The following is a 12,539-nucleotide window of genomic DNA, read 5'->3' as shown; positions in this document are numbered from 1 at the left end:
AATCTAGGTTTTTATACCTTATCTAATCTGTGTACTTTTGATTTGGTTCATTGTCCTATGGTATACATTATATAATATATATATATATATATATGGATATTGCTATCTTGTTCAGGATTTTGTCATGCTTAGTGTCATGCATCATTCGCATGATTGCATGCTGCGCGATAGTCTGCTCCATTATTATTGAGCACATCGCCAGTTTCATCGCTGTCAGTGCTCCGCTGGTCCGTTCATGGGTAGCGCGACGCAGCGTGGTAGCACGTTAGTTTTGCTCGGTGGTGCTCCGCTGGGATGCTCATGGGCTTATGCACACCTACCGAGGCGTACACGTGTCCTTTACCATACCTTAGTATGGGCTTACCAAAAGAGCATGCCTGACACCATACTGCTACAGTCCGAGTACCTCTCTGATGGGACAGCAGAACCTTCTGTCGTAGGATTCTGCGTATGGCTTGGTCGTCGAACATGTCTGTTGTCAGAAGATGTTCCCCAATGTCCCCTTGTCCTTGTCTCATTTTTCCCCGAGCCGAGCGTCCATCCGATCGACAGGCATCGGTCCGACCGGGCGTAGGTATCGGTCCGACCGGGAAGATTTTACTCCATCGCGTGCTCGGCTGAGACTGTTCCTTCACAGCATTGTTGCTTTACGCCTTGGCTGAGTGGGCTACCCGCTCGACTCGGCGACTCTGTTCACCATGAGCGTCGGAAACCCGACTCCCCGTCGGGTTGTCTTTGACTCCGCCCGGACTCGCTAGGCCGGTCGGCCTGCTAATACTAATCCTATCCGATCGGCCATACCTTAGGTTGACCATTTTGTCTTTTGACCTCCACGTGGCGTTGACTCCCCTCCAGAGGGGGTCCCCCGACCTTACTGCCGGATCACTTGCCTCCCCTTCAAGTTTAGTCGAATGAGGCGATTAGTCCGACTGACTGGACTGCCAGTCACGCCGAGCGGCGTGTCTGTGAAACTATCCTCCGCTCGACCCCCACGGGGGTAGCTATGACCTTAGTCAACGCCAACATTCCTCGGATCTCTTCGAAATTTGCGCCAATCTTCGACATTAAGGCCGGGCATGCGCTCTGCGCCTCGTGAAGGCGCTCATTAAATGCACTCCAGTGGTCGAATGCCACGTGGCGCTGCTACCGTCATCGTACGGCGGTGGCATTGCAGGCGACGAGACCGAGGCGGTTTAAAATGGACGGCCCGATGCGTGCTTCGGTTCCCGTGACCTGCATCCGACGATGGAGGCCGCTCGGGCTCAACCCTATAAAGCCTTCGCCTTCTTCCTCCGCCGCATTCTCGCTTTCTCGTGCTCCACAGCTTCCTCTGGCGTTTCAGACTTCCGGCGATCCCGCTTTTCAGTTTCCGGCGATCTACAGCCTCCTTTCAATCCTCAGCTTCTTTGTAAGGCCCTTACCCATTCTCTGTTATCCTCGTGTTTTTTGCCGAGTTCTCGCTCTCTGGTTGCTGTATTGTTTGTTATCTTCTTCCTTCTATCATTTGCCTCTCCTCGCCTTTTGTGGTTTCGTCCGTTCAGACAATGGTCAGTTCCTCTCATCCTCAAAACACAGCCCTCGGCCCGTGGTATACCACCATGGAGTCGCGCTTTGATCGGCGCGACGCCGAGATTCTAATGGACAATTTTGACATCCCCTCTGACTTTGAACTTATCTTACCCTCCCCCTCCGCTCGGCCACACAAACCGCCGCGCGGAGCTATCTGTGTTTTTCGCGACCAGTTCATAGTCGGTCTGTGATTTCCAATCCATCCCTTTATCGTAGAAGTCTGTAATTTTTTCAACATTTCGCTCGGAAGCTTAGTCCCTAACACTTTCCGCCTTCTATGTGGTGTTGTTGTCTTGTTCAAAATCCACAACATTCCCCTCCGACCGGAGGTCTTCTACTATTTTTATTACCCTAAACAGTCCGAGCTGGGTACTTACATGTTCCAGGCTCGGCCCGGTTTAGTCTTCTTTAATAAACTGCCCTCTTCCAATAAACATTAGAAAGAGTACTACTTCTATCTTTGTCTTCCCGAACGAGCCTCTTTCCGAACCCAGTGGCAGGTTGGACCGCCAACCTCCCCTGAGCTAAAGAGGTTCAAGACCCGACTGGACTATCTTCACGCTGCCAACATGCTAGCCGGTCTGAAGTTCGACATCAACAAGTTCTTACCTGAAGGGGTGATGTACATATTTGGCCTGAGTCCGATCCGGACTCCCCTACCGAGCGACTTCGGTAAGAATTTTTCTTGTACATTCGCCTTGATTGCTAACTGATTTTCTCCTTTTTCCTTTGCAGCGGACATTGTCATGGAGTCCGTGATGGCCGGGATTTTGAAGAGGAAAGCGGCGGCGCTCGAGGCCGCAGCTGCCAAAAAGATGGAGCAACTGGGCATCACCCCGGTCGGCTCTAACGAAGGAGAGAGCGAAACGAATGCGGGGGAGTCGGCCGCTCAGGCTTCTCACCCGGAGCCAGCGGTTGGCATAACTTCTAGCCGAGGGTCTTCCGTCCGGGAGGAAGGCTCAGCTCAGGAGGAAGAGCGCCCTCTTTGACAAAAGAGGCGCCGAGCGGAGACACCACTTCGATCGACCACTTCCACGGTCCAGCCGTCCGAGCGGACCACCGCCGATTCTCGCGGCAAAGCCCCAACGGTTGAGGCGATCTCGTCCGATCGGACCCCATCCCAACTGGGCCCGTCCGCGGATCCCCTCGAGGCCATACCTGTCAGCGCTCTTCCGCCCTCTCCCCGCCGAGTCCAACGCTCGGCTATTTTGTCCCAGTTTTCTGCACCGGCCTCCGATCCTTCCCCAGCTTCCGCCCAGACGACTCCCGGTTGGCACCGTACCATCAGGGTCTCCCTGCATCTCCCCACCGAAGAGTTGATGCCCGAGTCCGATCGGCCAATCGCGCCCGATCACATGATCATCATGAAGGGGCCCCTAGCCGAAATGTGGGCCGACGCTCGGGCACGTGTCGCAATGATTCCACTCAGCAATCTGGCCAACAGCCATATGCAGCAGGCCACTGGGGTAAGTGTGTTTTCTTTTGAAGTTTTTTATGCAGTAATTCCAATCGGCTATTAACATTCCTTATTCATGCCAGAGATGGGTAGAGGAGATCGCTGTCTCCAATCGCCTGGCCATGGTGGACGAAGAGTTAAAATGGTTGAGTTCGGGCGGCGCGCCCTCCCAAGGTCCTTCATACGCCGAGCTGCAGAAAGAGCTCAAGAAGACCCAAGATCTGTTGGTGGCTGAGCAAAAGAAGACGGCAGACCAAGCTCATACTCTGGCTGAACTTGAACGATAGGTCAAATCACTGGACCGAAAAATAAGCCTGGCCATCGATCGGAAGAAAACGGCTATCGCCGATCTGGAGAAGAAAAATGTTGAGGCCCGGGGCCTGGAGCAACGAGTCAAAGAGCTGATGGAGCAGCTGGACGGCGAGAAGGTGAGTCGCTCGGCCGAGGCGATTAAACATAAAGATGCACTGAAGACGTTGCAGGAGTCTCTCGAAGCTTCCCAAGTTGCCTTCAAGGAATATCAAGAGGCGGAACCCGGCCGAGTCGCAGCCCTGAGGCTGAAGCACATCCGCTCGACCGAATTTTCAAAAAAAGTGTGTGAGCGGATGTATAATGCCTTTGAGCTTGCCATCACCGCCACGACGAACTATCTGAAGTCCAAGGGTCAGCTCCCTGACTCCGCCAGCATCCCGGCCCAAGATTATGCGGCGCTCCTTAGCACCATCCCTAAGGACCTTTATGATTTTATGGAATAGAAGTCTTTATGTAATTTGGTCGTTCGGCCACAAACTTCAGTTTTTGTAATTCGGCCGCTCGGCCTTGATTCCTCTAATTTCAATGAAAAATTTATCTTTGTGCAACTTCATTTTTACTTTGCATGCTTGTGGGTGATTGGTCGGTTCCTATGACACACAACTCGGCCAACTAGGCCTCCCGAGCGGGCGTAGGGGGCATACGACTTGTCACTATCCCTTGCCGCTTATCTTCAAGCGTCTTTTGCTCCGGCCGAAGGGTTTATAGTCGCCGGTTCGACTCTCGATATTTAACGTCGGAGCTCGACGGTCTTCCGGCCGGAGGGTTTATAGTCGCCGGTGCGACTCTCGATATTTAACGTCGGAGCTCGACGGTCTTCCGGCCGGAGGGTTTATAGTCGCCGGTCCGACTCTCGATATTTAACGTCGGAGCTCGACGGTCTTCCGGCCGGAGGGTTTATAGTCGCCGGTCCGACTCTCGATATTTAACGTCGGAGCTCGACGGTCTTCCAGCCGAGGGTTTATATTCGTCGGTGCGACTCTCGATATTTAACGTCGGAGCTCGACGGTCTTCCGGTCGGAGGGTTTATAGTCGCCGGTCCGACTCTCGATATTTAACATCAGAGCTCGACGGTCTTCCGTCCGGAGGGTTTATAGTCGCCGGTCCGACTTTCGATATTTAATGTCAGAGCTCGACGGTCTTCCGTCCGGAGGGTTTATAGTCGCCGGTCCGACTTTCGATATTTAACGTCAGAGCTCGATGGTCTTCCGGCCGGAGGGTTTATAGTCGCCTGTCTGACTCTCGATATTTAACGTCGGAGCTTGACGGTCTTCCGGCCGGAGGGTTTATAGTCGCCGGCGCGACTCTCGATATTTAACGTCGGAGCTCGACGGTCTTCCGGCCGGAGGGTTTATAGTCGCCGGCGCGACTCTCGATATTTAACGTCGGAGCTCGACGGTCTTCCGGCCGGAGGGTTTATAGTCGCCGGCGCGACTCTCGATATTTAACGTCGGAGCTCGATGGTCTTCCGGCCGGAGGGTTTATAGTCACCGGCGCGACTCTCGATATTTAATGTCGGAGCTCGATGGTCTTCCAGCCGGAGGGTTTATAGTCGCCGGCGTGACTCTCGATATTTAACGTCGGAGCTCGACGGTCTTCCGGTTCAGCTGACGATGCCCTATACTTGCGCTAATTTTCTGATTTTTACTCCTACATTTCAAGGATACAGCCGAACGGAAAGTATACAGCATACATTACATTGGCGCACCTTTCACCCCGCCCGGTAAGGCTGGAGGTGGTTCGCGCTCCATGGTCGATCCAGTTGCCGTCTGTCTTCATCCTCCATATAATAGGCACCCGAGCGGAGCTTTTCGATGACTTTGAAGGGACCCGCCCAAGGAGCCTCCAGCTTGCCAATGTCCCCGACCGGCTTTACTTTCTTCCACACTAGGTCGCCAACCTGGAATGCTCTAGGGATCACGCGCCGGTTGTAGTTCTGCTTCAATCTCTGCCGGTATGACATCAGCCGGACGGACGCCATGGCTCGCTCTTCATCGATCAAGTCCAACTCCATGTTCCTCCGCTCGGCATTGTCATCATCATAGTTCTAGATCCGGACGGACTCTACGTCGACTTCAACTGGGATAACTACTTCACCTTCGTACACTAAATGGAATGGTGTGATGCCCGTTTCCTCCTTTGGGGTAGTGCGGATAGCCCATAGGACGCCCGGCAGCTCGTCCACCCAGCTTCCTCCTATGTGGTCAAGTCGAGTCCGAAGAATTCTGAGGATTTCTCGGTTGGTTACTTCAGCTTGACCGTTGCTCTGTGGATACACCACGGAAGTAAAGTGTTGTTCGATGTCATAACTTTTGCACCATTCTTCGAGCTACTTCCCGACGAACTGTCGCCCATTATCAGATACGAGCCGGCGAGGAATGCCGAACCGACAGATTATATGCTGCCAGATAAACCTTTTGACCATCTGCTCGGTGATCTTGGCCAGTGGCTCGGCCTCCACCCATTTGGAAATGTAGTCGACCGCCACTAGTAGAAACTTCCGCTGACCGGTCGCCATAGGGAATGGACCTACGATATCCATTCCGCTGACCGATACATGTTACATGCTTGTTTTATTTACTTATTATGCACTTCATGTTAGTACCTACCTGATTATACATGCTTATAGGGGTAGTGACAACACCATGTGTTTATTATGTTCAGGATCTAGGTTTTTATACCTTATCTGATCTATATACCTTTGATTTGGTTCATTGTCCTATGATACACATTTTATATATATATGGAAATTGCTATCTTGTTCAGGATTTTGTCATGCTTAGTGTCATGCATCATTCGCATGATTACATGCTGCGCGATAGTCTACTCTATTATTGTTGAGTACATCGCCAGTTTCATCTCTGTCGGTGCTCCGCTGGTTCGCTCATGGATAGCGCGACGCAGCGTGGTAGCACGTCAGTTTTGCTCGGTGGTGCTCCGTTGGGGCGCTCATGGGTAGTATGACTGCAGCGTGGTAGCACGCCGGGATCCCTCCCCGTCATCGTATACCGGGAGATGAGAGCATTGTGCTCCCCCACTTATGATTTGGGGTAGGAGGATAATTGTACTCCCACAGCATCTCCTCCACTCGGTCACTCATCAGGAGCAGTGATGGCAGAGTGCACGGTTGTCACAGCCCTACCCACTTGGTCTCACCATCGTGTGTGAGATGGCTGACTGGCGTGGTAGCACGCCAGGATCCCTCCCCGTTATCGTGTATCGGGAGATGAGAGCATTGTGCTCCCCACTTATGATTGGGGTAGGAGGATAATTGTACTCCGACAGCGTCCCGTCCACTCGGTCACTCATCAGGAGCAGTGATGGCAGAGTGCACGGTTGTCACAGCCCTACCCACTCGGTCTCACCATCGTGTGTGAGATGGCTGACTGGCGTCAGGGGTGACCATGACATTGGCATCATATGCATGATGCATTTGTTGCTTGTGTTTGCTGCATTTGGATGGATGCATATGATTGACATGCATACAGGATTTATGACACTCTCGGTCTGACGACCTTGTTATACTTATACTCAGGTTCTAGTTAGTACAGTTTTCTCCTGTTTATTTCAGTTGCATTGATCATTCTTATATCAGGAGACTGTACGCATGATTAGTGCTAGTTGTTATTTTCTTTATTATGCCTATCAGTTGTTACCCGCTGAGGAGTTGACTCACCCCGTGGATATTTACTATTTTCAGGTTGAGGTTATCCAGAGAGTTCCAGTGGCTAGTCCCCTGAAGATCCAGAGAGGATATATATTTATTTGGTCTTTTATTATGTTTCTTATTGCACTATCTAGACTTGTATTAGTTTACTTTATGGATATTGTCGATGAGTTTTATTTGGATTTGCTTTACTACATACCTGCCTAGACAGCAAAAGAGGTGAGTTGATTTCATCGTCGGATTTGAGCTTTATGGGTGTAGTGGAGTAGGACATCGGTTTTGTGTTTTATGGTGTAGTTGAGTGGGGTTGTTTTTGAGTCTTCTTAGCACTGTTCTAGTTTGTTAACTATTAAACTGCGTGGATGTCTATGTGTTGTATTTTATTATTATTATTGTTCCGGCCGTGTGGGCCGAGGTATATGTGACCCTAAGGGCATTGTAGAAAGTTTCAGATTGTCAGTTGTACAGGGGAGATGCTGCCGAAATTTCTTCGGACAAGTACTCTCCCAGGGCGTGAAGGATAGACCGGTTTGGATAATAAAATTGTATGATTATGTTAAAATCCTATAAATTTTATAATTAAATATTATTGTAATTATACTGATCCTATCTAAAATAGATGAAAATGGAAATGATGCGCTAGATACATGATTCTATTATTGAATGGGAGAAGATTTTGAGATGGAGAAGAAATGATACCTGACATTCCTTCTTCCGTACACTATAAAGAGAGCAAAGGGAAGCGTTAGAACGAGAACTAGGGAGAGAGTCTCTGGCGTAGTCACTCCGACGCTCAAGTCTGTACAGTAGTCGAGCAAAAAGTGGAGAGGAAGATGAACAGTAGACATGTAAGCATAAGAACGTGTAGTAAAACATTATCCATATGTGTAAAAACGCACTTGGCCAACCGAAAGAACCCCTTTTTATAATGACCCTCGGAACCTCCATAATAATGAGGCATCAAAGAATGTCTGGTGTCAGAATATGTCGGGTAACGGAATATATATGACAACTCTTCGAGGAAGGTTTTGCTTCATGCATATAAACGGTCTTTTGTAACCCCTGTATTAATGAGGCGGTTGAAAATGCTTGATGTTAGAATATGCCAAGTAACGTCAAGTGATGGAAGCTATACAGACACTCTCAGAGGAAGATTCCCTCGCATGTATGTGCTATGGTAGTAGAATATTTCATAACGAGTAGCTATTATTCTCTGACAGGTTGTTGTGATTATCTGATAATGTTGTCTCTTGGAGTCAGTCCATCCAGCCTTGTAGCCAACCGATTATATGATGGGAGATTGACACATGAGAAGTGGGAAGCTTAATCCCATAGATTTGTCCGATGCTTTAGGCCGACTGGCTAGCAAAAGCGTGGAGCTAGTGTAAGTACCCTGTGGTAGTTTTGATGTGATTAGCCAAATTAAGGTAGATCTTGTTGTGGTTTGATCCTTGTATCTAAGTGTGCATGAATTTAGGAGCACAGAAGGTCGAGTGAAAGACGCAACTTGCGAGAAGGACGACGTGAAAAAGAGATAACGAGCTCGGTGAGTCCGAGAGACGAGGAGCTATAGAAGAGTATGCTGACGGACGAGAAGGAAACGCGCAGTGGTTTTAAGAGATGAAAAACCGAAGCGGAAGGTTGCTCGAAAAGGCCGGAAAATGAGTTCGAGTGAGCCCTATTTCGGATGGCCGAAATTATCCAGGTGAGTGGAGCCAGAGCAAAAGACCTGGGCCCCTAGGGCCAGCCAGGGCGCCCCGAGCTTGTGCCCTGGTCGAGGGATGGTTCAATCCAGACCTGGTTCAGGCACCTGAACCACAAAACTTATCACTTGTCGAAGTGTGAGAAGCTTACTTCAAGTATTCCACTGCAAATCATCATCATCGAAGCGTGAGAAGCTATTCACCTCCCCCCCCCCTCTCTTAGCTCTAAAGTGACCCAATAGGAGCGTGCTCGATTTAGTGGCCTGCTGAGCTTGCGGCCATCCGGTCAAGCAGCCAGCTGCAAGCTAACGACCAACCACACTGCCAGTAGCCGACCATCAAATGACTGGATGCCAGTAGCTTGCACAGCCATCGACAACTTGTTGGTGGTCGACACAGCTGTCGGCTGCACGCTGGCGGCTAGCAAAGCCGCCAGCACAAGGCTGGCAGTCGAAAAAGCTGCCAACCACATGCTAGCAGTCGACGGAGATCGGGAAGGGGAGAAAAGGGCTCAGAAAGGAGAAAACTTACCTGAAAATCACTGAAGAGGAGAGATATCGTTGGGATCGCCAAAAAGCAGAATATGAGCTCGCGAGTAGAAGGGTCCGTACCTAATCTTATTTTTGGAATTTCTGACGAATTCCTAATGAAATTTAGAATTCTATCGAGGATTACCAATCAAAATTAGATTTCGCTGGGAATCCCCTCAAAAGATTACCGACAGAATTCAACTTTTGTTGGTAATCCCATTTTTTTTCCAAATTAATAAAATTATTAACGAAAATTGAATCCTATCGACTATATCATAAATATACTAACGGAATAATACTCTGTCCGTATATTTTGTCGAGAAACCATATTATTTTTTAGTGAAAACTTATGGGCAGTGGCATAATTGTTTTGGATACTATCCAAATTTGAATCCAATTGTGTTAAAATAAAATGAAGGAGGAAGGAAAGTTTATTTCGGGTAGATAAAAACTTGTTATTTTATAGTATGTTCTCGATTATTTTAGATAATTTTATTATAATGAGAAGTCAATTTCTAATAGGATGCATATTTTTAGAAAAAAATATTTTTATCATATAGGCATAAGTTAACTCCATGATTTATTTTTTTATATATAATCTAAAGACAAATTAAAATAAATATGATTTCATGATTTATTTTTTTAATATAAATTATAATGAATATCTAAGATGAATTTAATCATACTGCAATGTTCTCTGTTATTTTATAATTGATAAACAACCAAAAAGATAAACAGTCAATTCTTTTGTACGAAATAAATATTTGAAATAACAAAATCACACATAAAACTTTTTTTAATCTTTATTTTCATCCTCCCACATACAAAGGATATCTATCATCCATTTGAAGGGCGGAAGTAAATTAATGGGAAATTGGGTATCCATTCTTCGTTTTTTCAAGAAGAAAATGAATTCTGTATTACTCCAGGATTATATAAATGTAATAAAGTTCTTATCCCTTTCATTTAAAAGAATTGAATAAAAGAAAAAGAAATGTGTCCCTGATGGACTGACTATAGGCCGGATTAGAATCAGGAATCCAAACTGACTGAGCTAATTAATACGTTCAACGGGCCTATCTCTTTTAAGAATCGAGCCCCAAGTGAATTGGTTTCTATTTATTTTAAAAAAATATTAATTTTTTAATAATTTTTTAAGAAGAGCATTTTATTTAATAATATTTTAATAATTATCCAATCTGAAAGCGATAAAAAAATTTGCTGGGAATGTTGCTCTATTATTGACCAAATGTATAATCTGTGTTATCGTATAACATTGAGAGCATTAGTACTGGACCAAAGAAGAAATTCTCAGTATTGACCCTCCAATACTAAATCGGTAATCAATTTTGAGATGAATAATGAGAACGAACAGTATCAAAGAACGTGTAAAATTATAGAGCATCACATATCTTCACATGTAAATAAAGACCTCCTTTTATAGTATTACTGTTATACTTACGCACGTATCTTAAAATATTTACACATTTTCCAAAGTATTTCTTAGAAAGGGCATGTCATAAAGTACTTCTGATAACTTTCCTTAAACGAGCACACAAATCAAAATGATTTGACAGATTAGAAGTTTCAAAGCATAATTTTCTGACGGAATATTCTCTGTCCTTTGCAGCATAAATTTCCAAAAGAGTACGACATGATAGGTATATAAGTTCTACTATAGGCCGATCGGTTGCCACTCAGTCGAGAGATTGCCAGCTCAACCTCACAGAAGTCGATCAACAACTCATTCTTCACTCCAATGATAGAGCCGGGATAAGAGCCACCCGGGCTATAGCCCAGGGGCCAATAGCGGTGAGAAAGAAAAAAAAAACTTGGATTTATAATAGGGAAAGAAAAAAAAAAATAGAAACAGTGGAAGGTAGCCCGAGCGACTGTGTTGACAGTGACACTCGTAGCCCATAGCTCTGGTAGATCATCCAGATTGGTTCCACCATTGCTTCACTCAACCCTCCCTTTTGTCGGGGATACGTGATATATCCGGTCGGTCCGTAGGTTTAATCGGACAAAGTAGTGGACTAAGTTTTCATTTAGTTTTCAATCTCATATGAACGTCGCAAGTAATGTCTCGAAGTACTACCGATTGGGAGGTCCGGTCGGGCACTCATATCCGGTCGACCACTTACATCCAACTAGTCATTTGAGGCCCGCTCGACCACACAAGTTTGGTCGATAGTTTCAGGCCTAATCATCTTTATCACGGTATCAAATCATATTAATGGTAGTGTTCCATATAAATTAACTCATTTAATTTAAAATTTTCAATATGAGATTATTCTAAGATAATTTTCCAATCTATTTATTTTTAATTTTATGGCATGATACTATTCTACTTTTAATTTATTAAATTTATTAATTACTTATTAATCTTCTATTTTTTTATCTATTCAATATTGGATTTACGTGATAAAAGATGATTCATTCGCCGAGCATCTCTCCCAATCTATCTCTAAAACAACATGAATAAAATAAATCATAGATGACTACTAGTCGGCTAAGGTTTAAGGAAAGCATATTTAGACATGCTAAGTTTCAACTTTAAGATTTCATATGATAACATCCCATATTTTAATGATCGTATTACCCGAGGAAACTATTCAATATTGAATTTAGAGAGTATTTAAGATATATTCAATAATAAATTTGTGAAGTTAATTAACAATAAAATTATAATATAATAAGGATTATTATATATATACACTAGAATATAATAATATTAATATTATATAAAAAAAGTCATTGACATCACTATCTGGCTCTCAACCGTTTGGAAGCCCAAGACTACTTGATGCTGGGACGAAAGATAAAAAACAATAAAATAAATATAATTTTTAGAAGAACAAACTAGAACGTTTAATATTGAAGGAATTAATGAAAATTCCCTTATACGCTAATCATGCCTTTTCTATTTTTTATATTTCTAAATATTTCTTTTTAAAAAAAATAATAATAATTTTGAAGAGATTTTTTTATCTTTTAAATCGTGGAATCATCGATCTAAATTCTAACTACACCAAATAAGGGGAGATGTAACATGGACGTAAATTATGTGATACCTTTTTTATCGCACATAAGAATTAATCTAATTTGATACTTACGATTTCGGTGTTCTTTTCTCTCTGAAATCTCTTTGAACAAATTGCCTGTTTTTTTTTGTTAAAAAAAAAAAAAATCACAAATCACTCCATATGTATCAACAAATTCTAATTATTTTTGTACGGAAATATTTTATTCCTTGCCAATTATTTTGCGACTGGAAAAGAAACAACAGCATCGAATATTCA

The sequence above is a fragment of the Zingiber officinale genome, chromosome 3A (genome assembly GCF_018446385.1).
Source record: "Zingiber officinale cultivar Zhangliang chromosome 3A, Zo_v1.1, whole genome shotgun sequence".
In the NCBI taxonomy this organism is placed as follows: domain Eukaryota; kingdom Viridiplantae; phylum Streptophyta; class Magnoliopsida; order Zingiberales; family Zingiberaceae; genus Zingiber; species Zingiber officinale.
The sequence above is the reverse complement of the archived record's forward strand: the minus strand, read 5'-3'. Positions refer to the sequence as shown.